This window comes from Chelonoidis abingdonii, chromosome 15 (assembly GCF_003597395.2).
Source record: "Chelonoidis abingdonii isolate Lonesome George chromosome 15, CheloAbing_2.0, whole genome shotgun sequence".
NCBI lineage: Eukaryota > Metazoa > Chordata > Testudines > Testudinidae > Chelonoidis > Chelonoidis abingdonii.
The window spans coordinates 38,348,461-38,361,990 of record NC_133783.1 but is presented as its reverse complement, the minus strand read 5'-3'; the positions used below and the strand labels follow the sequence as shown (position 1 = coordinate 38,361,990).

The following is a 13,530-nucleotide window of genomic DNA, read 5'->3' as shown; positions in this document are numbered from 1 at the left end:
CTAATCTCCTTCTTTGTCTTTTCCATACAAGTGCCTGTAACTGGCATTGTGAAAGGATTACTAATATCATTAAGGGACAATGCCTGCCTGCATCAATCCCTAAAACCAGAGTGACTTGATCTGGTGCCTGTTTGTTCGTTTTTTTAAAAAACAAAAAACAAAAAAATGAAGCCAGTGATAAAAAGTAGATTAGAATGTGCCATTTATATTTCGACTTTCAGCGTGTGCCTTCATTTTGCACCTTTCAGTTTTAAGTGTGTGTATATGAGCTTTTCCTATGAAAACATACTTTAATCTATTGTTGCATTAACTTGTTACATAGATCTCTATTGTTTGTTCTCATTCTTGATGTTTGAAAAAGTCATTCCCACCATCAAGTCATAAGACTCTTCCCCCAGTAAGTCAGAGTGGAGCTTCAGCTATCAATTTTTGGAGAATTTATGCTTTCACAAAATAAAACAAAACAAAAATAACTAGCCTTTTAACCAATGGAAATTCTTTCCACGTCTGCAGAGGGCTAAACTGGCAGCAGTATGGGATTCTGCTCTAGCAGCAGTGAAACATTAAAGAATCCCATCACTCTCACGCTGCTGCTCTCTTCTGTGATGTGCTTGTCAGGCCATTAGAGTGTTCTGAATAATAGTGTCATAGGCTGGCATCTTAGCTTGCCCCATCCTGGGACCCTGCAGGCACCCCACCCTTCTCAGGATTTCTTAAGAATACTTCTCCAACACAGAGTGGGATATGCAATGGGTTAAGTTATTAAGGTGGACCCCTTCAAATAACAAAATAAAGTTCAATCCCGTAACGCTAAATGTTCTGGCTCTGCCATCTTCTATGACTCTAGGCCAGGGGTAGGCAACCTATGGCACGTGTGCCAAAGGCAACATATGAGCTGATTTTCAGTGGCAGTCACACTGCCTAGGTCCTGGCCACCAGTCCTGGGGAGCTCTGCATTTTAACTTAATTTGAAATGAAGCTTCTTAAACATTTTAAAAACCTTATTTGCTTTACATACAACAATAGTTTAGTTATAGAAAGAGACCCTCTAAAAACATTAAAATGTATTACTGGCATGCGATTGAGTAAATGAAAACTCAGCACAGCACTTGTGAAAGGTTGCTGACCCATGCTCTACGTTATTCATCACCCTCAGTTGTTTGCTTCAGATGAGGGGGCTCTCCAGCTTCCTCCTAGAGTCTCCTATTAGAGTTCAAAAGCTCAAATGAAGCAAGAACATAAACAAAATCTACTTTGTAAAGGTCTTGCATCCCTCCTGGCTCTCTGCCCCTTGTGCAGGCCATAGGGGTCCTCCCTGGGCCTTCCTCTTGCTCTGGAGTCTTTCTCCACTGTCTAGGCCTCCTGACTTCTGCCGATATCCCAGGTCCCAGGGAACAGGCAGTGAGAGCCTCCTGTCTGTGCTCTTTCCCCATCTCCTAACAGATTCTCAGGCCTAACTTGACCAGCCCCTGCCCACAGGGCCCAGGTACTGCCTTATACCCCAGCTGGAGCTTAGCTGGCAGTCACAAGTGCACTGGCCTCTTCCCTGTTTAAAGGGCCAGTGCTACCCTGTGACAAGTAGGCTTGTGGTAAGGAGAAACTCTTCAAGTTCTGAATTAGATGACAAATGTGGGAAGATACTGAAGTCCCCTATGCAGTTTCTTCATCTGGTATGATATGTGGCCTATGTAAGTGAACATAATGGGTCATCATCACTAGGGCAAAAGGGTAATAAATTCTCTCTGGCAGCTTAGCCCTGAGCCTTTCCGGCACAGATGCTGTCAGCTGCCTTGAATTAGTCTAGTAATTGTCTGTCTGGTCGCTAGTCACTCATGTATTTTTCCAGAATGGAGGACCAGTATCTTTTTACTGAACTTTTTGAAAAGTTCATTAATATCCTGAAGGAACGGACTCTTCCAAGTGGTTTAACAGTTCCCTTAGTGCATGTTGGATTGTGCTAAATACTAAGTCTGTTTCCTGTGTAAACTACCTAGTTGAGGGGAATGAAGTGTGATGATGATAGTTGTTTGACTTGTGAGTAAGATAACTTGTTACATCTACATACCTGGCCAATTTACTGGGAAGTGTGCCTTCTTCTAGGTCGAGAACAACATGATGTGCTGAGGTGCAAGGATGGGGGTCTGAGAAGCCTCAGTTCCTCTTTGCTTTTTATTGTAAAGTGAACCTTTTTCAAAGAATAAAAACATCTGTGAAACTATATTATTTCATAAATACCTAGTCAAGATGATGAGTTAATGCTTATGAAGGTATATCTACCAGCCCTTCCATGCAGGCTGCAGATTGCTGCATTGGGATTTGGAGACTGTTCCAAAAACACGGTGGTCATGGCTAGTAGGGCTGCTGAGGCAATGCAATAAATTGATGATGCTTCCATCCTCTGTTTAGATCTTCCTCTGGTCACTTCTAACAATGGCTCTTGACTTTTATTTGTTCTTTCTGCGCACACACCCCCACCCCACCCCCCTAAGGTTTCCTTTGATAAGGATTTTTCCCTCCTCCACCATTTTTATTTCTGTTTGAGAAGCTCAGTCTAGGGAATCTTGTTGCTGAAAGGGGAAGAGAGAGAGACTCCACATCTGAGCTCTGCCTGGAGGGAAAACTTCACACTCTCTTCTGGTCTCTAGGTGAGCACAATACTCTCTTTATTTCAGCTGGGACTTGCAGGAAATGGTTGGGTGGTTTTACTTCACCCCAGTCAGAGTTGTAGGAAGAAGCAAGAATAGAATAAGCCTCTGAGCTTTGTGCTGGGGCCTCCTTCCCATCCCTTACAAGGCAGATGGAGATCTGGATTAAATGGATTTGGCAAGGCTAAGTGAGAGTTTACGCAGTAGTTGTTCATCAGCTGAATGATGGATGGAAAATATCCCTCAAAAGTAAATTTCTGGGGGAAAGGAGCAGGCAATCTTCCAGCAGAACAGATGATCCCTTTGGTATGCTGTTTTCAATGAGGAAGATATTCGGAGCAGCACAAGAGAGAGAAGAAACCACTCAGTAACTTTTCTAACTGATCCCAGTGATGGGTATGCACTTCAGCACCCCGTCAATGCTAGTAATCCAGGAAGCATCTTCAGCCTGCCCTTCTCCAGGAAAGGGAGAATCCTAAGATTTCAGTTCTGAGGCTTCAGAATGAATCTTAGGGATACAATATTCTCAGTTGACCACTTTGCACTGATTTTAAAACAATTAAGCCTCTCAGGCTCCAGCCAGACTAGGAATAAATCAAGAATATCTCTTAAAAAATATCTTCCTTCTAGGCCTAGAGGGATTAATCCTTTTGATCTGTGCTCTAAATGATGTGCTATACCAATTGCCTTCCCTAACAACAAAGTGGAGGCTAAATAGCAGGTATATGAAATTCTGTAGGTTTCAGTGGGAGGGGAAATATCCCATGATCTAGATAAAGGACTAAAAGCAGATTCAGTAGTAACTGTGCTAATTATAGATCTCAGTTAGTCCCTCTAAAAGGACTGCTCCCCCACTTCTAGCCACATAACTGCTCCATTATGGGCAGAGAGAACTTGTTCTCAGGTGAAATGTTGAGCCTGGGCATCCACAGGCACAAGTCCTATCGACATGAAGGAAAATTAACACTCTTACATTGTTGGCCATAGTGGAAGCTCTAGTGTAGACTGATCTGGGTGCTGTCACTCCTCCCCAAGCACTGTATCTTCCAATCAGGCTTGAAATGGGCCTTATTGGCATTTGAAATGCTGGCAACAGGCTGCCTATATAGGGGCTTCCAGTGTTTCTAAAGCCATTGGAGTTAAACCAGTGTTGGCAGAAGTAGGAAACTTTGTGTAAAACAGTGAGTCTCAAACTTTTTTACTGGTGACCCCTTTCACATCATAAGCCTCTGAGTGCGACCCCCCCCCCCAAATAAATTAAACACCCTTTAAAATATATTTAACACCATTATACATGCTAGAGGCAAGTGGGGCTTGGGGTGGAGGTTGACAGCTCATGACCCTCCCAAGTGATGACCTGGCAACCCCGTGGGGAGTCCTGACCCCCAGTTTGAGAACCCCTGGTGTAAAATTTCCCTGGTCTAGACAAAGCAGTGTTGCCAGATGGTGGGTCAGTGTGAAGAGAAAAGCCACTTAATAGAGGGTCAGAGGGGGAAAAAATCAAGCGGGCCTATGAAAATACCCTGTTCCCAGGACCCTCTTCTTCCTTCCTATCACATTTATGGAACTGATCTTGTGGTCACCTCAGTAACTCCAAACTGTTCCCTCTGTTTTCTCATCTGGACCTGATCACTGCCTCTCTGAGACACTGGGATTGAGCCTTCCATATATCAGTGTGGCCAAGACCCAGTGGTGGGTTTGGGAAGGTAAGTGGTGGTTTCTCTCCCTCATGCCAGCCTGCCTGAATGAAGAATCTAGCTCTTGGTGCTCCCATTTGTCTGCCTCACCTACAGTCTGCTTATTAATATGTCTCAGATAGCAATACTACTGCCACTGCTCTCAGTAGTGGTTTAGGGTACCTGGCAACCGTCAGGGCTAGTAATGAAGCACTAAGATTCAGTTACACTACCTCACCATGTATCTCCATATGTAATCTCACCTTAAAACCATACTCCACCCATCCTCCTCCTCTCTGCCTTCCCCTGCAAAGAAGGAGAGAGCTGACTTACCCATGTAGAATGTGTATTCCTAGCTCATAGGTTTACAGATTACTTACTCTTTGTCTCATCTCTAAGGGGATGACTTCCCAGATATACCCCGAGTGAAATGTATTTTGATACAGAGGTTTCTTAGCAAAGCAACCCCTGTTCTTTTTAAACAACTCTCACTTCAGACCTGACAAACTCACTACACTAAATACATATCTTACACAATATTTATCCATAAAGGTAAACATGTAAGGTAGCTACAGAAAGCTCACAATGTGTCAAGATTCATAATCAATGTGAGATGCACATATAGGTAATATTTAAGAAATAATGTACAGAAGGACCTCAAAGATAGGAACACCAGAGTTGTGGACACCCCATAGAACTGGACATCGTCTCTCAGGCAGCAGCGCAGACTCAAAAAAAAAAAAAAAAAAAAAAAAGGGGGGTGGGGGAGGGAGTACTGGCTCTGGGTTTCAAAGCTTTGCCTTGGGAGGGTGGAGTTGCAGCTGCAGAGTATGACGTTTCAGGGCTTTAGACTGGACTTCAGCCAACGGCTTTCTCTGTTCAGCGCCACAAGGGCCTCTGGGGCTCAACGACTTCAGTTCTGTGGCTTTGCTTCCAGTTTCAGCCCTGGTGTGTGGGGTGGGGGGTAGGAGTGGACTTTAGCTATGAGGGAAGCGCCAGTTTCAATTCCCAGGGCTTCCCCGTAGCGCCAAGTCCTGGCATCCTGCCCCTACTGAAAGCCCGAGAGACAAGCTGTGGGAAGCCCTGAGCCCCATCACTCGCCCCCAGGTCTAGAAGCCCTGGTGAGCCCTGAATGGACAGAAGTCCATGAAGCCCCTGGCCTGGAGCTCTGGTGCCGCTGAGGGTCTGAAACCACAGATCGCCTCATCCTCCCCCCCCACACACCTGGCAGCTGCAGCCGCTTTCTCTTCTCTCTCCCCCCACTTCTTCCCCTCAAAAAAATGTGCCTGAAGTCTGTAATCTCTTCTTCACAGTTACAGAACATTTCAGAGTTATAGACAACCTCCATTCCTGAGGTGTCGCTAACTCTGAGGTTCTGCTGTATTTATATTAAAAATATGTTTGTTTGAACTTGGAGTAAACGTTAGGAAGAAAGATCCTCTGCATCCTTTCACTGAGGATACATCTTGGGGAGTGGGGATTTATGAAAAATTGGATCCTTGTTCCTGTGAAGCCAGCCAGCTCTGCAACAGACTGAACTCTGGGGGGGGCGGTACTTTAATAACTATTAAGTGTAGACCCAGGTTTGTGTGTTATGATTTTGTTTTGTATTGGAAACAAATGGTTCCACTATTTTGTTTCTAGTTAATTCTCCATTGTTTCTTACATAAACACATCTTAAAAAAAAAAAAAATTAGACATGCTCACGAGTGCTGTGATTTTACTGGAGTATTGATTTAAGGTAACGGTAAACTGGGGAACACAGCTTTTTTATTTTTAAGGACAGAGGAGCTGGGATTAGAGTAACCAGTGATGGCCTGGACATCACATGGAAATGATTCAGAGGGGCTCAGGGACCTACTGTTAACCTGTATGTCAAAAACAAGGCTGGCATAGCCCAGAGGAGAGTGCTTGAGGTAACAGGCTGGTGGCGTTAGGGAGTTTACACCCAGCATTGTGAGCAAGACTACCTATCATAAGAGGCAGGGGGCTAACACAATGATTTCCAGTCCTGGATGCCTCAAGAACAGTCACCTGGACCTCTTGTTATATTGGAATCCAATCCTGTGATTGGATCCATGCAAGCAGCCCCTCTGCTCATGCCTACAGAGACATGCCCATGCAGGTCGGATTATCAGATTGAAGTTTGTCTCTGCAGGAATTGACTTGTGAGAAGTACAAATTTTAGGTGTAAATTGAACAGCCTTTACATAAAGTGTAACTCCGTGTTCCAACTCTCATGATGTTTGTTGTCTGTCTCAAAGCCCTGGCTCCTAGAATCAAGTGACTCTGCTTCAATTTATTTTAAAAAATTAGCCCTTGTGATTGTGGAGAAAATCTTGAAAATGTCAACAGTGTGTACCCTAAAGGCTAAAAACCCAGTGAACAGAAAGAATCCAGTGAGTTTTTTTTTTTTTCTTTAGTCACTATTTTTAAGCAAATCTAATTATTTTGAGGATTGAAGAATGAGTTTTTCAGTGCTTGAGGTTGGCAGTACTGAACTTTTCTCCGATAATGACCCACGATGTCTAAATTGGTATGAAACATGGTCAATTTATTGCTACTTTGTGTTTGGTTGAAGTCTGAAAAATCTTTCCTTTACTTGGTTCATTTTATTATCCTGCTATATAAGCTATTGATATTTTCCAGTGCCCACCTGATGAATCAAAAGAGGAAAAGAGTGACCCACAACCTTACGGCTAGTGTTTTTGACCCACACTAGTGGGTTGTTTTGTTGTTTAAAAGGTTTCCCTGCTCTATCAAAGGGGACTAATAGTTCATCACTTTCTGAAAAATCTGTCTTCCTGAAAATCAGCTCATCTTAAATTGTCTTTAGTGATTCTGAGTGCCCAACTTGTTGCTTAATAAACTCTTGGCCTTTAAATATTAGTGCTAGTTTTAAGTTTTGGATTCCATCCAGCTATGTGGTATCTAATGTTTCTTTGTGAAGTAGAATTAGTGTGAGGAATGGTGTCTTTTTTTCTTAAGGCATCAAAGTATATAGTTTATTAAAATGCCAAATGACTTCTGAGAACATAATCCTGACCCAACTACTGTGTTTGACTTTTCCCCTGGGGAGAAATGTCTTAAGCAGGTTTAATAACACAGTGGTATAACATCCACCACCCAGACACAAGGCAGAACTGGACTAAGCAGAAGACAGAGTGGCACATTTAAATCATGAGTGTGTGTTTTACTTTTATCAAGGGGACTTATATAGCTGTAGCAGATACAAAATGGCTAGTCATATACAACAAGACTGCAACAGAGGGACTGAAACCTGGGGTGCTACAACACTTCCTCGCTTGAAGTGGTTTCCATCATATACAGGGTTTACAGTTTGGTTCAATGGCTCTCGGGACCCCCACTATACAAATTGTTCCAGCATCCCTGTAAGCGGGGCTTTTTTTTGCCTTCCTCTTCCTCTGCCACTTGGATTGTTCCAAACATCTCTAGCTGTAGTCCTAGCCACTGACCATGCTGCCTCTCATGCTGTTGACCTGAATCAAAGAATCCATAATATGTAAATCATCGCGGACTTAGTAATTTCCAGAATCTCAAACTTCTCTTTAAATTTCAGTTTTATCTTGAGGTATTGTATGGTACTAGCCAACTGAATCTTGAGAGTAACCAGGTAAGCCTCACTTCATTCATCTAATAAATATTCCTTCATTAGTCAAATGATCTACACTTGAAAACTGCTGAATCTATCTGGTAGTCTATTTAAAATAGCCTTCTGTGCTCTCTTACTTTTAAGAAGCTTCATCTTTCTATTTGAGCCATGAGCTCCTATACTTAAAGTTATTAAGTGCTGGCTTGTAGTGGCACCAGAACTGTAGGTTGATGTGAAGAGCATCACCTTTAGGGACACAGTGTTTTTATCAAAGCTGTTGTAAAAGCCAACTTGCAGTTATGCCAGTCCTATCAAATTTCTGTTGTGAGAAGATAGTCTTTGATCTTGGTCTTGAAGCAATTTCATTAAAGAACACATAGGGTAGGTTGAGTTTATATAAACATTCAGTGAAAAGAAAAGGTGGGATGGGGGAAAACGGTTGTTGTCATAAGATTAAATCTTCTAACAAAACTATCTAGGTTTTTGTGGGTTTTGTTAGTAATGCTTCAAAAATTCAAACCAGAAATTATCAGTTGCTATGTACTTAATATTTCTTCCCATACCACAAAATAACTAAGTTGTTTTATGAGCTTAGTTTGGGAATGTACAATCTGAACAAGTTTGCAGAATTATTTTTTTTTTAAGGCAAGCAGTAAATGCTGAAATGATGTAGGTATTTTTCAAAATTCCACCTGTTGTGTTTTTATGTTTCAAAGGTGCAAATCACACATTGCAGATAACTTCCAGGCCCCAGTGTGCTTGATAAAATATTTGTTTTCAATCAGTTTGTGTTTGGGTTTTTTTGAGGCTCTTCTTTGAAGTAGCTGAGTTTTGAAAGTGTACAAGAAATTTCTGAATAGAGACTTTGCTGCAATATAAAGGTGCTTTAGCATAAGAGTTTCATAGAAATGTCCAAGGAAGTGACTTAAACAAATTTCCTGTCACTAATAAGATTGTAAAGTATTAAAATAATGAATTTCTAGCTCTTTATCATGTTTAAGGGCGATGGGGGTTTTTGTTTTTGTTTTTTTTGTTTGTTTTTTGGTTTTTGCTTTTCAGTCACCTTGGACAAGGACAGGCGCGTCGGTTTCACTTTTAGTTTCTGGTGCTGACAAGAGGGAGACTTTGGTGCATTTTTAGCAGTGCAGGGAAATGTGATAATGTTGGAATTGACTGATTTAAATCATTATATAGTGGATTTTTCTTCTCATAATTCAACTTTTAGACTTGGAGGGTTTTCTAAAAAAGATCTTTATCCTTAACCATAGTATTACATCTCTTTCTGTTATTCATCAGAAAGGTAAATGTGAGGCCCAAAAATCCTAGATCCTGACTCTGTATGCTCACAGTATTAATTTGAGAGTTAGGACTGATCATGGATTTTAGTGCTAGGCTGTGATTGAATTGCTTCTGAAGTTCATTTGTGGTGACCTGTTTTCTCTAGAGGAAAATGTTAAAAACTTGAGGATGACCTCAGTGTTTTCAGCCACTCTTCTGTCAACAGGATGTCCTGACTTGCACTGCTCAGTCACTATTCTTAACCAGTTTTACTCCAGTCAGCCTTCAAGATAAACGGAAGGGTGTGTGTTAAATAGATATGCAAATATTTAAGGCCATTGATCACACCAAGGTACTACAGCACAATTTCAGTACATTTTGCACAGCAGAGTTAATGAACAGAATGGCAGGCGTAAGTTGCAAGGACTTCTAGGTAAAATCTTAACCTTGTTAAATGTTGCCTCTTTCTTTAAACAAACAAACTCTCCCACTGATATGGCCTTCTGCCCAAGACTACTGCAGGCCAGATGACAGGGTCCACAATCTTACTTTCTGCCTAATAATCTTAGCATATGCTGTTCATGTCAGAGTGGGAGGAATGCAGCACTTTGAATGTTGTGACTTCATTACAAATAAGTAGCGGAAAGCCCATGCTGTTGCCGTAAAGTGTAGTACTTGGACCAAATAACCCATCTGTTCAGTCTTCCTTATACAACCAATCAAACTGCTACATGCAAATTATCTGAGTAAGGGTGGTGATTGGTTGTTACCTCTGATGTGGTGATAGCCTCGGATTCTTGGCATGATATAAATACATGCCTTGCTGTGACGTGTGTAATTTGTAAAGTCGAAATGGCTAAGAATTTAAAAATGGGCTGGTAACAGACTGAATCCCAGTCATAATTGAACCTGGTGATATTCTGAACAAAAAAACTCTCAGCCATGTTCATAGCTGTTTCATCACTTCACACTGATTCCACAGACATTCTCGGCTTCAGAGCGAAACATAGAAACAGTCCTGGAATCTTCTTATATTGGTGATTTTGCATTTAAAGAGAAACTAAGTGTTCCAGTATAGTCTTTGAGGTAACCAGGTAATAAGAGCTTCTGGGGCTCTTAGCCTAACTTTAAAAGGCCAATAAAGTAGGTACATATCACAACTGTTAGAGATTACTGTAGTTGGGTATGAATAACTTCCTCTGCTTAGAGGTACGGATTGGACTATCAGGAGTGTTAATGACTCTTGTTGGTATCCTGCAAGAATGGTGTGAGAAGAATACTCTGTACAAATCTGGTTTGACAGCAATATCTCACAATCATCTCGGGTCTCTACCTGTTTCAACCCTTAAGCTGAAATGAAATGTACTAATTTCTGTTTTTTTTCATTTCCATTCTGAGCAGTGTGTGGTTGGCTGGAAGGAAACATCTCTTGCTTTTTTTCTTTATCAGAAATGTGCATTTCTACCTGAAAACTCAGATGTTAAACATGTATCAGCGAATTTAAACAGCTGCAATTCCTTACTCCAAGCTTAAAAAGAGTTAAAGGGGTTAGATTCCATGGAAAAGCTTTTTTCCTATTTTATAACTTTTTTTTTTTTTTTTTTTTGAGAAGTACAGGTCACAAGGGGAAAAAATGGACTATAAGAATCTTAAAAATTTCTCATAGGTCTTTTCCTATACTGGACTCCAGTTAACTTAAAATATTCCTACATCAAAAAGTAAATTTTTTAAGATTTATATACTAAGCTAGCCTACTATCACATTCTATTCTTTGTCATTAAAATGACAACTCCATTCTTCAAAAAAATATTTCAGTGGTATTGTTGCTTACTTCCAACTTTTAGATCCATGAATTCAACGAGGCTCTTATTAAACTGTAGCTGCTATATCTTCAGTTTGCCATGCAAATTTAGACCACAAGAGTTGCAGGTTATATTTGGATGAAGTAAAGGAGAGTGAGCCTCTCACAGCTAATATTGGTCAGTTCTGTGCCACTTGGAATAACCTCTCCCTCTTTCACTTTCTTCAAGGTAACAGAAGATAAGAGCACAGCTGTTCTCCTAGAGTTTCATGAAGTCTGTAAACATCCTGACATGCTCCCCAGGAGAATCTTGAGGTTGCCATGCGGATGACAGCAGGATGAGTTTCCTTGTCAGATTGCACTGCTTATCTGTGAAGGGTGACGGGCACCTGGACTGGAGTTAAGAGACTCTTCTGGTGCCAGGCTGACAGGAAAGTCTTAAGGATATCTAACCGAAAAGAAGGGAATTGACAAATAAAGCAGTGAACTAGGAGAACAGTGAATACCACAACTTGGAATGTATTTATTACTTAAAACTAGCTTCTCTTGATAAAATCCCAAAAATTATTGCTGCTGCTTATTTTACTTACAGATTTCACACACTTGTTAATTTTAAAGCTACAAAACTTTTACTATATACTGTATTCTAAAAAATGTAAATGGAGCAGGACATGCAATAGAATGAAATCAGTGTAGTGTCTTAAGTACAATGGACTCACTTTTTTGTGTCAATTAAAACTTGGAAAATGTGCAACACAATTATGTGGCCATTATTGTGCACACTTTAAAGCTTTTCAAAGATGTTTACTGCAGAGCTGAGATAATCAGTTAAGAACACTATGATTTCAAGCACATAAACAAGCGATCAACTAGTAATTCAGATTGTGAGGTATTCTAAATTAATCTATGCTTCTTCCAGTCATCTCTACCCATATCCTGTACATCCTAGATACATTCATCCTAAATGCACTGAGGTGGATATTAACCTATTGCAGTTCATTAATTAACTTAATCTTGCATTCAGACTTTTTTTCTGTTCAACCAGTGTAGCTTGTGGCCCATTGAGAATACATGCTGATTGATAGGGAAAGGATTTTTCCGCACTTAACATTGCAGATAGTTACTAATGCTCTTTTTGAAATGTTTACAACATTAAAGAATGAAAGCCAATTTAAAAACAAACTGAATTACACTGAAGTTGGGAGGTTTTCAGTATTACTTTAAAAATAGCTTGGATCTTCCTTTTGTGTAACTTAAAAAAACCCCAATAGCTTCAGTATCTAGTGACATATATCTGTGATACTCATTTTAGTAATGGGGAGGAGAGTTCAAAATTGCCTAATACAGTTAACGTGGCTTGTATGTACTAGAATGAAACTAAGTGAAGTGTCATTACAACATATGCTATTTTGTTTTTTTCCTAAAACCTTAATCCATGTCCCCTTACCAAAAATAAAAAAATACAGTTAAGTTTGCTAACCCAGAAATATTAGTGGAAAGAGACAAATAAAAGCTCATGGTTTTTTTGGCTCCCATTGATTCTTTAAAAATGTGATGTTTCCAATGTCCAATATTAAAGGGGCTAAATTTTAAAACCTTTTCAAAAAGAAATCCATTGTACATAAACAATCTGAGCACCACAGATATAGTGAAGTAGACACACACGTCTGAAAATGTAAAAAGTTAGTTTTACTTTTATATATGCTGTTACTCTGAATTTCACTTATTCAGACAATGAAAGTGAACTAGTCATCTGTACTAGTGTGGTCAGTTTCTAATTTAACTTATTTAATTCTAATTTAGCCCACAAAAGCTTATGCTGAAATAGATTTGTTAGTCTCTAAGGTGCCACAAGTGCTCCTGTTCTTTTTAATTTAACTATGTTTCCTGTAACCAAATACTGTTTTGTAAGAGAGTGGCAGGTGGTTGGTTGGTTTATTAAGGAAAGTATGTGGTTTTTTTAATTGTTTTTAAAAACTTCAGCTAGATTTAAATATGATGCCAAGAGTCAGTTTTTTTCCAAACTGAAATCAGTAAGTCATTTATAGGCACAAATTCTTAGTGATAAAAAATGTAGTAAAGAATAACTTAAAGTAGCATTGATTTTAAACAGAGATGTTTTAATGGGTAAATAGCTAAGTGCAGATCTTTTCAAACTATTTTAGATTACTCTCTCAATGTGTCCCAACCTCCTTTGGTTTGGAATTCTAGTACTTGTTTCATCCACAGATGATTACACTAGGTGCAAATTTATGGGATTGGCTTTTACAAAGCTAGAATCGCCTATAGCAAAGAGGGTGGGGTATAGGTGAGAGATCAAAGCTGCTTCCTCTTACCTTATTTTTTTAATTTTTGAACAGAGACACTGTGTATATTTTTGCTGAGATTATAAAATACTTAATATTCCAAAGAAATTTTCCCCAACAAACTGTTGTGACCATGAGCCATAGAATTTTAATATGCAAACTAAGATGCAACACTGAACAGAAACTCTTGCAAGGTCCAATTCCGGCTACC

At 40.0% G+C, this 13,530-nt stretch overlaps 1 protein-coding gene across 2 annotated transcripts in view; it reads left to right on the top strand.

Moving 5' to 3' along the window:
* The window catches only part of PWWP2B (PWWP domain containing 2B), a 44,906-nt gene extending 32,045 nt beyond the window's left edge, over positions 1 to 12,861 (top strand). For both annotated transcript variants that reach the window (XM_032799726.2, XM_032799724.2), the window contains exon 4: positions 11,243 to 12,861. The gene's annotated coding sequence lies outside the window, so the exon portion shown is untranslated. The remainder of the gene's footprint in view (positions 1 to 11,242) is intronic.
* Positions 12,862 to 13,530: the final 669 nt, after the last annotated feature.